Raw genomic sequence first — 13784 nt, forward strand, 5'->3', positions numbered from 1 at the left:
ATTTCAGAAAAAGGATACTAAAACCTAATTTATAAGCTTTGCATAGGAAAATATTTAAAAAACTGTGTTACCTACAAGTGCTTAAAATTTTTTTCTTTTTCGAATAAACTGAAAACCATAAGCATCACAAACAAAAAGGGTGTAGGGAATGACATCTACTTTGAAGGCTGACATGAAATGAAGACTCACACAAAAACAGCTTAGAATTTTCTAATTCCCTTTAGAATGCTAAGTATGAAAGCCTTTAACATGTTCTTAAGTGTCACAAGGAAGAAAATTGAAATAATGACACTCAATTGTGAATGAAGGAAAAAAAGAATTAGACTAGCACACCCCAAATACAAATGATTTTCATAAACCATTGACAATAATGTAGGAGGTGACAGTAGATCGGGAATAGAACAGCATTCTCATCTACAAACAATAGAATGCTAAACATACAGAAGAGAAAAGGCATTGAAATCATGCATAATTAGAGGCTTAGAGTCAAGATGGAAGTATAGGCAAACACAGCTCACCTCCTTGCATAACCACAGCAAAAATGGCAACTAAACTGAAACAACTATCACTCAGGATCGTCAGAAAACCAAGCTGTCTGGGAGTCTGACAATCAAGAAATGAAATAATTCACATTCATGCAGACAGGTAGGACAGGAGAAAGTGGGAAGACACACAGACAGGCACGGAGATGAAGAGACTCAGAACGTGAATGAATAAAAATTGAGAGGGGCAGGCAGAAAAACCCAGGCAGAAATAAAGTTTACACCTTGGGAGTGAAGGATCCCATCCCCATATCAGACCACCCAACCCAGTGCCATGAAGATAAGTCCTGATAACTTCTGGCTGTAAAAACAAGTGGGGTTGAAATGGTGGGATTCTCAGGAGTCTCTCTTAAACGTCCTACAACAAGCTTAAGACGTACACAGATTCACTCTATCTGGGCTCCAGCACTGGGGCAGCAGCTGGAGGGGCACCAGTGACATATGGGGAGAAATTGAAGGGTCTAGTATCAGGGCCAGTGCCAGGGACAGCTTCCTGAGGCCAGACAGTGGCACTGTCCCTTTTCTGAGGCCTCCTCCACATAGAGCCACAGAGCAGTGACACCGTATCAGAGACTCCATCTACCTGAAGCACATGGGTTAACCCACACTGGCGATTACCTAAGGCTGTGCCCCATCTGACTTACAGGTGTGCTTTTCTACAATAGGTCATACAACTAAGACAGGGAGTCAAAGCAATTCTATCTAATACACAGAAAGAAACACAGAGAGGCTGCCAAACTTAGGAGACAAAGTAATATGGCCCAAATGAAAGAACAGATCTACACTTCAGAAAAAGGCTAAACAAAATGGAGATAAGCAATCTATCAGATGCAGAGTTCAAAATATTGGTTATCAGCGTACTCAAGGAACTCATTGGGTACTTCAATAGCACAAAAAAGACCCAGGCAGAAATGAAGTTTACACTAAGTGAAATAAAGAAAAATTTAAAGGGAACCAACAGTGGAGTGGATGAAGCCAAGAATCAAGTCAATAATTTGGAATATAAGGAAGAAAAAAATGTTTAATCAGGACAGCAAGAAGAAAAATAATCCAAAAAAGCAAGGATAAGCTAAGGAGCCTCTGGGAAAACCTCAATATTCCAATTGTAGGGGTGCCAGAAGGAAAAGAAAAAGAGCAAGAAATTGAAAACTTATTTGAAAAAATAACAAAGGAAAGCTTCCTTAATTTGGTGAAGGAAATAGACATCCAAATCTAGGAAGCACAAAGAGTCCCAAACCAGTTGGACCCAAAAAGGGCCACACATCATAATTAAAGTGCCAAAGGTTAAAGGTAAAGAGAGAATCATAAAAGCAGCAAGAGAAAAGGAGACAGTTACCTACAGAGGAGTTCCCATGAGACTGTCAGCTGATTTCTCAAAAGAAACTTGGCACACTAGAATGGACTGGCAAGAAGTATTCAAAGTGATGAAAAGCAAGGACCTACAACCTAGACTACTCTATCCAGCAAAGCTATCATTTAGAATGGAAGAGCAGATAAAGTACTTCCCAGAGAAGGTAAAGCTAAAGGAGTTCATCTTCACCAAGCCCTTATTATATGAAATACTAAAGAACTTATTCAAGAAAAAGAAGGTCAAAACTATGAAAAGTAAAATGGTGGTAAATTCAAAACTGTCAACAATTGAATCTAAAAAACAAGCTAAGGAAACAGAAAAGAAACAGAATCACAAATAAGGAGATCATTTGGAGGGTTAGCAGCTAGGAGGGGGAAGGGTGAGAATGGGAGAAAAGGTGTTGGGATTAAGAAATATGAATTGGTCCCTGGCTGGTGTAGCTCAGTGGATTGAGCGCGGGCCTGCAACTCAGATGATCGCGGTCGATTCCCAGTCAGGGCACATGCCTGGGCTGCAGGCCAGTTCCCTGCAGGCCAATTCCCAGCAGGGGACGCAGGAAAGGCAACCATACATTGTTGTTTCTCTCCCTCTCTCCTTCCCTTCCCCTCTAAAGATAAATAAATAAAATCTTTAAAAAAAAGAAAGAAATATGAATTGGTAGGTACAACATAGACAGGGGAAGGTTAACAATAGCACAGGAAATGGAGAAGCCAAAGAACTTAGATGCATCACTCGTGGACATGAACTGAGGGGTAAGGGGGAATGCAAGTGGGAATAGGGGTACCAGTTAGAGGGGGGCAAAGAGGGAATATTGGGACAACTGTAATAGCATGAGCAATAAAATATATTCAAAAAATAAAAGTATTGTCAACATTAAAAACAGAAATCATACATGATTAAATTCAGAAAATAGATTCTTCTTAGACAAAAAAGGATTGGGAAAATCTACAAAGAGCTTCTAGGAACAATCCTACAAACAAGGCATCCGCTTGTATGTGTCAGCTATAAAAGTCTACTGCAGACAACCAAAAAGAAAAGTGTGCTTTCATTCAAGGAAAAGAAGTGAAGGAGGACCTTTGGTTTTGTAATTTAAACTCTAGAGAAAGCCCTCGGAAAGAAAAGGCAAGTTCAACAGTGAAAGAATATTTCTCTCTCAGATTTGAGTTCAGAGTTACTTCAACCATAAGAAAAAGGTCAATAAAAACTTAACGTGACACAAAAAGAACTGCATTAATATAAAAAGGATTTTTTTGGCCTTTTCAAGAAGAAAATTGCTTAAATATAACAAAAAAATCAAACCTAAGTGTGCTTTGTTTATCAATTTCTTATCCTTGACACTCAGTTTAAAGATTTGTCTTTACATATTTTATTTCAATTACTATGTTATATTAGTAGCCAAAACCAATACAACCTTCAGTGTTGTGACAGAGTCTACTACAGGATTGGACCTCGGGACACACTCCTCACCACTTTAACTGCGGTGAAAGTGGCAGAAATAAAACCTGGGATTCATCACACCCAAGCAAAGAAAGCACCAGAGGAACAACGGACTGCCACACAGTAAGGAGACCTGAAAGTCATCTTTCAAAAACAATGACTTATGTTCTTTTCATTACTTTTTGTTCAACCCCGTGTTGTGGACATCTTATCCCTTTCAAAGGAGATGAAAATATTTGGGTACACTTAGCAAAAAATGTTCTAATCATTTCTGACTTTTGTCTTGCAGGAGGAACTTATGCTGAACAAGTTTTCACTTCATGTCTCATAGGTGTTTGTACTCCCTTAGAAAGCCTTCAAAATTATACTGTGTTTGAGCGTATCAATAAGAAAATTACCTACTCTGATATTTATATCTGGGGACCTGTGGTAACTCTAAAGGACAGGGAAATGTTTTCCTTAAAGCTTGCTAATGTGGCCCTAGCTAACAAGCATGCAACTTCTATCCACTGTACTAAAAACCCTTTTGTGCACTCAGCAGATGTGAAGATCTGCACCACCACCACTGATGTATCCTGCGCCTTTTCTCATGTTAAATTGCCCAAAGCATGGTTTCTAATATGTGGAAGGGCTGTTTATTCTTATGTTCTAGCAAATAGCTCTGGGGGAACATGCTCTCTGGGAAGACTGACAGTGTTTATGCCCAGAAGCCCCACCCTATCTGGCTCATGGGACCTCTCCCTTGTACCTGATTGTAACAGTGATTTACACCTTTTTAGCCCTGCTGAATATGTGTCTTTGACTATATTTGTAATGCCAGCCATGGTAACCTATTTGAATGAAGAAGTAAGTAGGCTAGTCTGTGTTATGGCAAAAGCTTTGAATGACACCTCACAAGCCATCAGTGCCATTAGTCAAGAAGTAGCACGAGTTCTTGTCAGAGATGCAGTATTAGAGAATCATGCAGCTATAGACTACCTCCTTTTAAGACATAATCTTGGATATGAAGAATTTAAAGGACTCTGCTGTTTCAGTCTGACTGATAATTCACCACTCATAGAGCATAAAGAAAAGCAAGTAATGGAGAGAGGGATTCTTTGGTATTGATTGGTCTAAACTAACCTCCTGGCTGCCTAGTATTACTGGTCTTACAGAACCATTTGTGGCTGTTGTTTTCAGTAGCATAGCTTGCTGTTGCATACAGTGTACCCCCTCATGTGGATCTGCAATTAAGTGTATTCCTAAGCCCCCTACCAGATGGTTTAATGTGCTCAACAGCAAAACAAGTACTTTCATATGAAACTGATCTCACAGATACAAGGTAGTTTAAACTAACAGTGGGCGAATGATGGGGGGCTTGAAAGTTGGAAATTTTAGTTTAGGTAATAGCTAGTAAGTTTACTAATCAATGCATGTAAAAGCTATTGTTCCAGGAACTGACGGTATGACCCACCCTGACTCCACTAGACCATAAACAATTCCACTTTTGTGCTCAGGAGGATTGCAAGCAATCAGGATGGTATCTGAGCTGTGGTACTGCAGGGTGGGTCACCCACTGCCTAGGACACAGCTAAAGACCACCACCTGGAGTGAGAATGCTGCAGTTTTTTAAATCCAGTTAACTTTTTCTTGAATTCCAAGCCCTTTACCTACACTTTGTTCTCCTTATAAAAAGGGCCATTTAAAAATGGAATTTAAGATGGACTGTTAGGGTACAAACTCACCATCTTCTCAGATCCCTGGCCATCTGAATAAAGTGCCCATAAAGATTTTTAAAAAATCACTATATAGCAGGGTTTCTCAGCCTCAACACTATTGACATTTGTGGCTGAATAGTTCTTTGCTGTGGGGCCAGCCCAATTTATTATAGGATGTTTAGCAATATTCCTGGCCTCTACCCATTAAATGCCAACAGCTCCTCTGATCCAGTTGTAACATCAAAAATGTCCCCAAACATTGCCAATGTCTCCTGGGCAAGGAAATCTCCCCGTCTTGAGAAACACTATACTGAAGGAATTTTTTTTTAATACTAACCTGTTTAGAAAATGTATAAATGCACCAAGATAAAATATTCATTTATATTAAAAAATAAAAGTTTCCATTCTACTTCATCCCACCCTATGCCTCAGAGCAGTACTTATTTAACCACTTGTAACTTTTCATTAATTTTAATCAGTACAAATTCGCCTCATTCTTTTAACATACATCAAGTTTTGTTTCTCATTCTATTCTAGGAAAACTGCTTTTTACAACCCTTCAACTGTCACCCCAATCCATGCCCCAAGGCCCCCTCCCCTCCCAGCCCAGCCTCAGTTTCCCTCCCAGCCCAGCCTCAGTTAGCAGTTCCTGGGAACAGCTTTTCCTGTGCATTTTCTTACACAACAACACCCTTGTGCACAGCACATGGTGTTGTTGTGGGGTTTTCTATCTGATGAAAATACCCTAAACATAAATTTGACCATGGCATAGTGTTTTACAGTATGGCTATACCATAGTGTTTTTTTCTTAGTTTATTCTAATTTTATCAAGCTTGACATTTTTAAAAACTCAAACAATGTTAAGAGACATAACAAAAAGGTCATTACTTTCCTTTCCTTCTAAGACAACCACTTCCAGTCTTTTAACTGTTTCTTTTGGTATTCTCTTCCACATCTCTAGAAAATACTTACTCTGTTATTTTTTTAACGAATCAGAATGAGACATTATCTACTGACTTATTATTGTAGTTGACAAGTCAATATTCTTATCTTCCACCCTCACCCTCCCAATAAATTTACCATCTTAAGTCAATAGTCAAAGTTCAAATTAAGAGTATGTAGGCATTGTACCACACAGTAGGACAATATAGTATGGTATGATTACACTTTCTTTTCTGTATAACTTTTTTTTTTTTTGCACAAAACTCTGTTTTTATTTTTAATTGTTTTTATTTCTAATTTCTAATCATTTTCTTATGATTCGTTTTCATGGATAAATCTTCCAACTTCCAATGGTCTTCCCATTTGGTTAAACACATCAGTTCCATTTCATTCCTGGAAATCTCCATTTCCTGTGTTTCTACCTAATTATCTGACTATCTGAGATCTGGAGCTTGACTTCTCTGTTATACCAATGATTCCTCCCTATTCCTTCTTTCTCTAAATCACAGATCCAATTTTCCCTCTATTTTTATTTATTCCCTTAATTTAATAGAACACATAGTAGATTCCATTAAGAGTTTATGAGAAGTAACATTTTTGAGAGTTTATGTGTCTGAAAGTGTATTTATTCAACTCTAATGCTTGATTTATATTGTCTGGATATAGGTCTTAGGTTGAAAACCATATTATTCTCAGATACTTGAAAGTATGTTTCTCTCTTTTCCATTCCTTTTAATTTAAGTTCAGCATACATTCAGAAAAGTATACATATTAATAAGTATATAGATGAATGATTTTTAAAGAAACTGAACATACTCTGTAACCAGGACTCAAATCAAGTAAAAATATTCTTAGACATAACATAAAAACTAAGATAAAAAATAGATAAATTCGTTTTCAACAAAATTAAAAACTTGTGTTCCATAAAAGACCTGTTAAAAGGGTGAAAAGCCTGGAGGTACTTCCAGTCAAGATGGCAATGTAGGTAATGTGGTCCTTGCATCCTCCCGCAACCACATCAAAATTACAACTAACCTACAAAACAACCACCATTCAGAAACACCTGAAATCTGGTTGAAGAGAGGTCCTTTAACTAAAGACATAAAGAAGAAGCCACACTGAGACTCAGAGGAAGAGCAGAGATGTGAAACTGGTTGGTCCCACACCCACGTGTGGTGGATAAAAAAACTAGCGGGGCATCTCAGATGCAGAGGTCCCTCCTGAAAAGTGAGATGTCCAAGCCCCACACCAGGACCCCAGCCAAGAGTTCCAGTTCTGGGAAGAAAAGTCTCTACAATTTCTAGCTGTAAAAACCAGCAGGGATTGAGGCTGAGTGAGAGGAGGAGCTTCTGGAGTCCCAGGCATTCCTCTTATATGGCCCATGTGTGTACTTATTCAGACTCACTAGCTTTGAGCTCCAGCTCTGAGGCAGCAGCTCAAAAGTCACCAGAGACATATGGAGAGAAAATGAATTGTCTGGTTTTGGGGTGAGAGTTGGAGGGGCCGCTTTCTAACAGACAGAAGCGCTGGCAGATGACATTGTTCTTTGCTGAGCCATCCTCCCACAGAGCTGGCAGGTAGGTGACATATCCAAGTCTTCATAAACCTAGCTAACACTATTTGCCCTGCCCTGCTGATTCCCTGAGACCCTACCCCACTCAATTTGCAATTCCAACCCAGCCATTTCCAGTGGCTTTTCCATACAAATGGCCTGTTTTGGCTCATAATGTTAACTTTCCTAAGATATCAAAAAAGGTTCACAAGCCCCATACAAGCAATATCTGGCCTCTACATGCCTCGTACCTCATGCTAAGTGGCCCCAGCCCTGGCACTAGTGGCTCTGAGCTCAAGTCTTAGTTTGAAGCATGGACTCTCCTGGCAACTCCAAGCCTATCACAAGTAGCAGCCATGTATATATCACCCAGTAGCTCATGCCATGTGGCTCTGGACAGGGCACAGGCAGTGGCTGACCTTGATCTGCACCTCCTGGGAAGCTCCAGAGCCAGTGCTTCAGACACACCAGATTACAACCCAACCACCTCCATGAGCAAAACATTCAAGGGGAGGACTCAGTAGGCATCAAAGTCCCACTAAAGCAAATCTTGCTCTATGGGGTCAGCCCCTGCACAGCAGCACCACGGCTGTAGTCACAGCTGTTCCTCACAGCCAATTGCCTGGTTGCCTGGTGGTCAATTCTTCCCAAGGATATACCAATGGCAATCAAGGCTCAACTACAACAGAAGGGTGCACACAGCCCACCCAGGAGGTGTGGGGGGAGCACACCTAGAGTGCTAGACTCAGGTGAACAGGGAAGACTGTGCCACAGAACCTTATAGGACACTTACTAGAGAAAGTCATTCTGTTAAGACCAGAGATGTAGCAGTTCTACGTAATACATAGAAACAAACACAGGGAAGCAGCCAAAATGAGGAGATAAAGAAACATGTCCCGAAGGACAGAATAGCAAAAATCTCAAGAAAAAGATCTAAATGAAATGGAGGCAAGCAAACTACCAGCTACAGAGTTCAAAACAATGTTATAGGATGCTCAATGAACTTAGTGAGAACTTCAACAAGGAGATAGGAAACATAAAACCAAGACAGAAAAATAAAAAGAGAACAAGTCAGAAATGAAGAAAACAATAAATGAAATGAAGAGTACATTATAGGAAATTAACAGGAGAGTAGATGAAGCAGAAGATCAAATCAGCGATTTGGAATATAAGGGAGTAGAACCCAATCAGAACAACAAAAAGAAAAAAGAATTTTTTAAAATGAAGATAATATAAGGAATCTCTGGGACAACTTCAAGAATAACAACATTCGCATAATGGAGGCACTGGAAGGAGAAGAGAGATCAAGGACTTGAAAACCTGTTTGAGTCCTGTCTGGTGAGGCTCAGTGGATTAAGCATTGGCCTGTGAACCAACAGGTCGATGATTCAATTCCCAGTCAGGGCACATGCCTGAGTTGCTTGTCAGGTCCCCAGTATGGAGTGCACTAGAGGCAACCACACACTGATGTTTCTCTCCCTCTCTTTCTCCCTTCCTTCCCCTCTGTCTAAAAATAAAAATAAATAAAATCTTTTTTTTTTAAAAAAAAACCTGTTTGAAAAACTTCCATAACCTGGTGATGAAAATAGACATACAAGTACAGAAAGTGCAAAGAGTACTGAACAAGATGAATCCAAAGAGGCCGACACCAAGACACGTCATAATTAAAATGATGAAGGTTAAAGACAAAGAGAAAATCTTAAAAGCAGCCAGTTACTTATAAGGGAGGTTCCATAAGACTATCAGCTGATTTCTCAACAGAAACTTTTTTTAAAATTTAATATTTATTGTATTTTTTCCATTACCCTTTATTTCCCTTATACCCCTCTCTCCCAGCAATCATCACACTGTTGTCCATGTCCATGAGTCCTCAAGCCAGAAGGGACTGGCATGAAATATTCAGAATAATGAAAAGTAAGGACCTACAACCAAGATTACTCTACCCAGCAAAGCTATCACTTAGAATCAAAAGACAGATAAAGAGCTTCCCTGACAAGAAAAAACTAAAGGAGTTCATTACCACCAAACCAGTAGTACAAGAAATGTTAAAGGGTCTTTATTTACATTATAGCATTATTTATAATAGGTAAGATACAAAAGCAACATATGTCCATCAATAGATGAATGGATAAAAAAGAGAAGTACATATTGCATACAATAAAATATGACTCAGCCAGAATAAAAAGTGAAATCCTGCCTTCTGAAATAACATGTATAAACCTAGAACATACTGTGTTCAGTAAAATAAATAAGACAGAGAAAGACAAATACCATATGATTTCACTTATATGTAGAATCTAAAAACAAAATAAACAGGCAGACTTGAAACAGACTCATAGATACAGAGAATATGTTGATGGCTAGGAGATGAGGGGAAATAGAGGAGATGAATGAAAAAGGGGAACAGATTAATATGTGTAAATTGCCAGTATAAAAACAGTCACAGGAATATAAAGTACAGCATAAGGAATATAGTCAATAATATTGTAACAACTATGTATGGTATCAGATGGGTACTAGATTTATCAGGGTGATCATTTCATAAGTTATGTAAATGTCTAATCACTGGGCTGTACACCTGAAACTAATACAATATTGTATACCAACTGTAATTGAAAAATAAAAATTATTTTTTCAAAAGGGTGAAAAAAGCAAGCCAAGTTTTTCTAACTGACTAGCAAAAACTATTTGTGAATTATATGTCCAGGATATATAAAGAATTCTGTAAACCTGACAGTAAGAAAATGAATAATTCAATTAGAAAATGAACAAAAGACTTAAACAGATGATTAATGCTGCTGGTACACAAATACATGAAAAAATATTCAGCATTGGTCATTACATAAATACAAAGTAAAACCACAATGAGATATCATGACACAACTATCAGAATAGTTAAAATTTAAAAAATGCTCAAGTATCAAATGCTGACAAAGGTGGATCTCTCATTTACTGCTGGTGGGAATGTAAAATAGTAGAGTCACTCTGGAATATTGTTTGGCACTTCTGGCCAAGATGGAGGCATAGGCAGATAGACTTCACCTCCTCATACAAACAAAATATGGACAACAAAAAATTTTCAAACAAAAAATAACCAAAACTGCCAAAAAAATTGAACTGTGTAGAAATCCAATAATCAAGGAGTTGAAGAAGAAACATTCACCCAGACCAGTAGGATGGGCAGAGACAGAAAGTCCGGGTGGCAGGGGCGGGCAGGTAGAGGACTCTCCACAAGGCAGTGGCTGGAGGACTGGGGTAGGCAAGGCGGTGGCTGGCAGACTGGGCAGTCCCACATTTGCCTGCAGATAAACTGGGAGGAACAACTGAGGAGTGAGACAGACCATGCAACTTAGGGCTCCAGCATGAGGAAATAAAGCCTCAACCTCTGACTGAAAAAACCTGTCGGGGTTGAGGCGGTGAAGAAAGCCCCAGACTCATAGGAGAGTTTGCTGGAGAAACCCACAGGATCCTAGAACATACACAAAACTACCCACCCAGAAATTAGCACCAGAAGGGCCCAAACTTGCTGGTGGGTAGTGGGGAAAGTGACTGAAAGCTGGCCGAGAGTTGAATAAGTAGCATTGTTCCCTCTCAGACCCCTCCCCCACATATAGCACTACAATTCAGCAACATGGGTTGCCCTGCCCTGGTGAACGCCTAAGGCTTCACCTCTTACTACATAACAGGCTCACTGAGATAAAAAAAAAATATGCCCCAAATGAAAGAACAGATAAAAAAAATAGAACCAAGCGAGGAGGGAATAGCCAACCTATCAGATGCAGAGTTCAAAACACTGGTAATCAGGATACTTACAGAATTGGTTGAATGTGATCACAAATTAGAGGAAAAAAGGAAGGCTATGAAAAGTGAAATAAAGGAAAATGTACAGGGAACCAACAGTAATAAGAAGGAAACTGGGGCTCAAATCAACAGTTTGGAGCAGAAGGAAGAAATAAACATTGAACCAGAATAGAATGAAGGAACAAGAATCCAAAAAATGAGGAGAGGCTTAAGTACCTCCAGGATGACTTTAAACATTCCAACATCCAAATCATAGGGGTGCCAGATGGAAAAGAGGAAGAGCAAGACACTAAAAATTTATTTGAAAAAACAATGAAGGACAACGTCCTCAATGTAGCAAAGGAAATAGACTTCTAGGAAGTCCAGAAAGCTCAGAGAGTCCCGAAGAAGTTGGACCCAAGGAAGCACACACCAAAGCACATCATAATTACCTAAGAGTAAAGATAAGAAGAGAATCTTAAAAGCAGCAAGAGAAAAGGAGACAGTTACCCACAAAGGAGTTTCCATAAGACTATCAGCTGATTCCTCAAAAGAAACCTGGCAGGCAAGAATGGACTGAAAAGAAGTATTCCAAGTCATGAAAGGCAAGGACCTACATCCAAGATTACTCTATCCAACAAAGCTATCAATTAGAATGGAAGGGCAGATAAAGTGCTTCCCAGATAAGGTCAAGTTAAGGGAGTTCATCATCACCAATCCCTTATTATATGAAACGTTAAAGGGATTTACCTAAAAAAAAAGAGAAGATAAAAAATATGAACCAGAAAATGACAGCCAACACAACTATCAACACCTGAACCTAAAAAAAAGAAAAACAAACTAAGCAAACAACTAGAACAAGAACAGAACCACAGAAATGAAGATCACATGGAGGGTTAGCAACAGGGAAGAGGAGAGGGGTGGGGGATGGGGGAAAATACAGGAAATAAGAAACATAAATTGTAGGTACAAAATAGATGGGGGGAGGTGTGGTTAAGAATAGTACAGGAACTGGAGAAGCCAAATAACCTCTATGTATGACTCATGGACAAGAACTAAGGTGGGGGAATGCTGGTGGATTGGGCAGTATAGGGAGGAGGGGAATGAAGAGGAGAAAAAATAGGACAACAGTCATAGCATAACAAAATGTGTGCGCGTGTGTGTGTGTGTGTGTGTGTGTATATATATAAAACTGTGTGGCATTTTAAAAAATAACTTAAACATACATTTACCACACACATGACAATAATTGGACTTCTGGGCATGTGTCCTTGAGAAATAAAAAGATATGTGTGCACAAAAACCTGTACACTAATTTTCATAGTAGCTTTATTTGTAATAGCCCCAAACTGGAAATAAACCAAATGTCTTTCAATGGATGAATGGTTAAATACCTGTATTATAGAATACTACTTAGTAATCCAAATAAACTATTGACACACACAACTTGGTCTATCTCAAGAACATTTCGCAGAATAGAAAAAGCCAGTCTCACAAATTTACATGTATGATAATTCCATTTATATGACATTTTGAAATGAAAAAAATATAAAGAGATGGAGAACAGATCAGTAGTTGGCAGGAGTTAGGGAAGGGGGTTGTATGTGGTCATAAACAGGGTAGTAGGAGAGGATTACTTTGTGGTGACCAAACACTTCTGTATCTTTATTGTGGTGATTTAGGGGATAAAATGTCATATAACTCTGCACACAGACACATACAAACAGAAAAAAAATAAATAAAAAGAGAAAGGCATGCATGCAAAGTCTGGTGAAATCCAAGTGAGGTCTGTGGTCTCGTATTGTGTCAGTGTCAGTCTTCTAGTTTTGACAACGTACTATCGTTCCGACAATAGCTCATGTTGGGGAACGCTGGTGAAGGGTAGAAAGGGTCTCTATGTGTAAGTTCTTGTGAATCTACAATTACTTCAAAATAAAAAGTAAAAAAAACAGTTAAAATTTTCTTTGTTGCTTTGGGAAGATTTTTGAAAAGCAAAGGGGACTGAAATATGTTTACTCATCTTCAAAACTCATTATTGCTTACAAATATTATAGCCTATACCTTATTGAATTTTAAAATCAACAACTTTGTGGCCATATATTTCTAATCAATAAAATATTGAGTAGTAATATTTTAACTGTTTGGACTATGTTAATTTTATAAAAATTCAAGAGGTACAAATAAGGATAACAGTGTAAAGTCCAAATCTATCTATGTCTCTCCCCACAGAAAACCACTGTTACAAATTTGTTGTGTGTGATTCCATAGTTTCCTGTGGATGACAATCTTTGTTACCAGTGCTGTTACTGCACTATGAGGGACTTTTTGTGGAGTCATCCATCACAGGCTAGGGACATGAGGAGGCATCTCCTTTGTGGTACCCTGTGATGAGTTTGACATGCTCAAGTTCATGATCTTCTCCTTTTCCATATTAACAAACATAAAAACAAGCTACACTTTTTTATTTAGTGTGCATGCAACAA

The 13784-nt window shown here is 38.7% G+C and overlaps 1 protein-coding gene across 1 annotated transcript in view; it reads right to left on the reverse strand.

Annotated features, from left to right (window-relative positions):
* The window catches only part of MAP3K19 (mitogen-activated protein kinase kinase kinase 19), an 86591-nt gene that overhangs the window by 40449 nt on the left and 32358 nt on the right, over positions 1-13784 (reverse strand). The gene's annotated exons all lie outside the window — the stretch shown is intronic.

This window comes from Sturnira hondurensis, unplaced genomic scaffold (genome assembly GCF_014824575.4).
Source record: "Sturnira hondurensis isolate 20B ecotype Veracruz unplaced genomic scaffold, ASM1482457v3 Scaffold0000256, whole genome shotgun sequence".
Classification (NCBI taxonomy): domain Eukaryota; kingdom Metazoa; phylum Chordata; class Mammalia; order Chiroptera; family Phyllostomidae; genus Sturnira; species Sturnira hondurensis.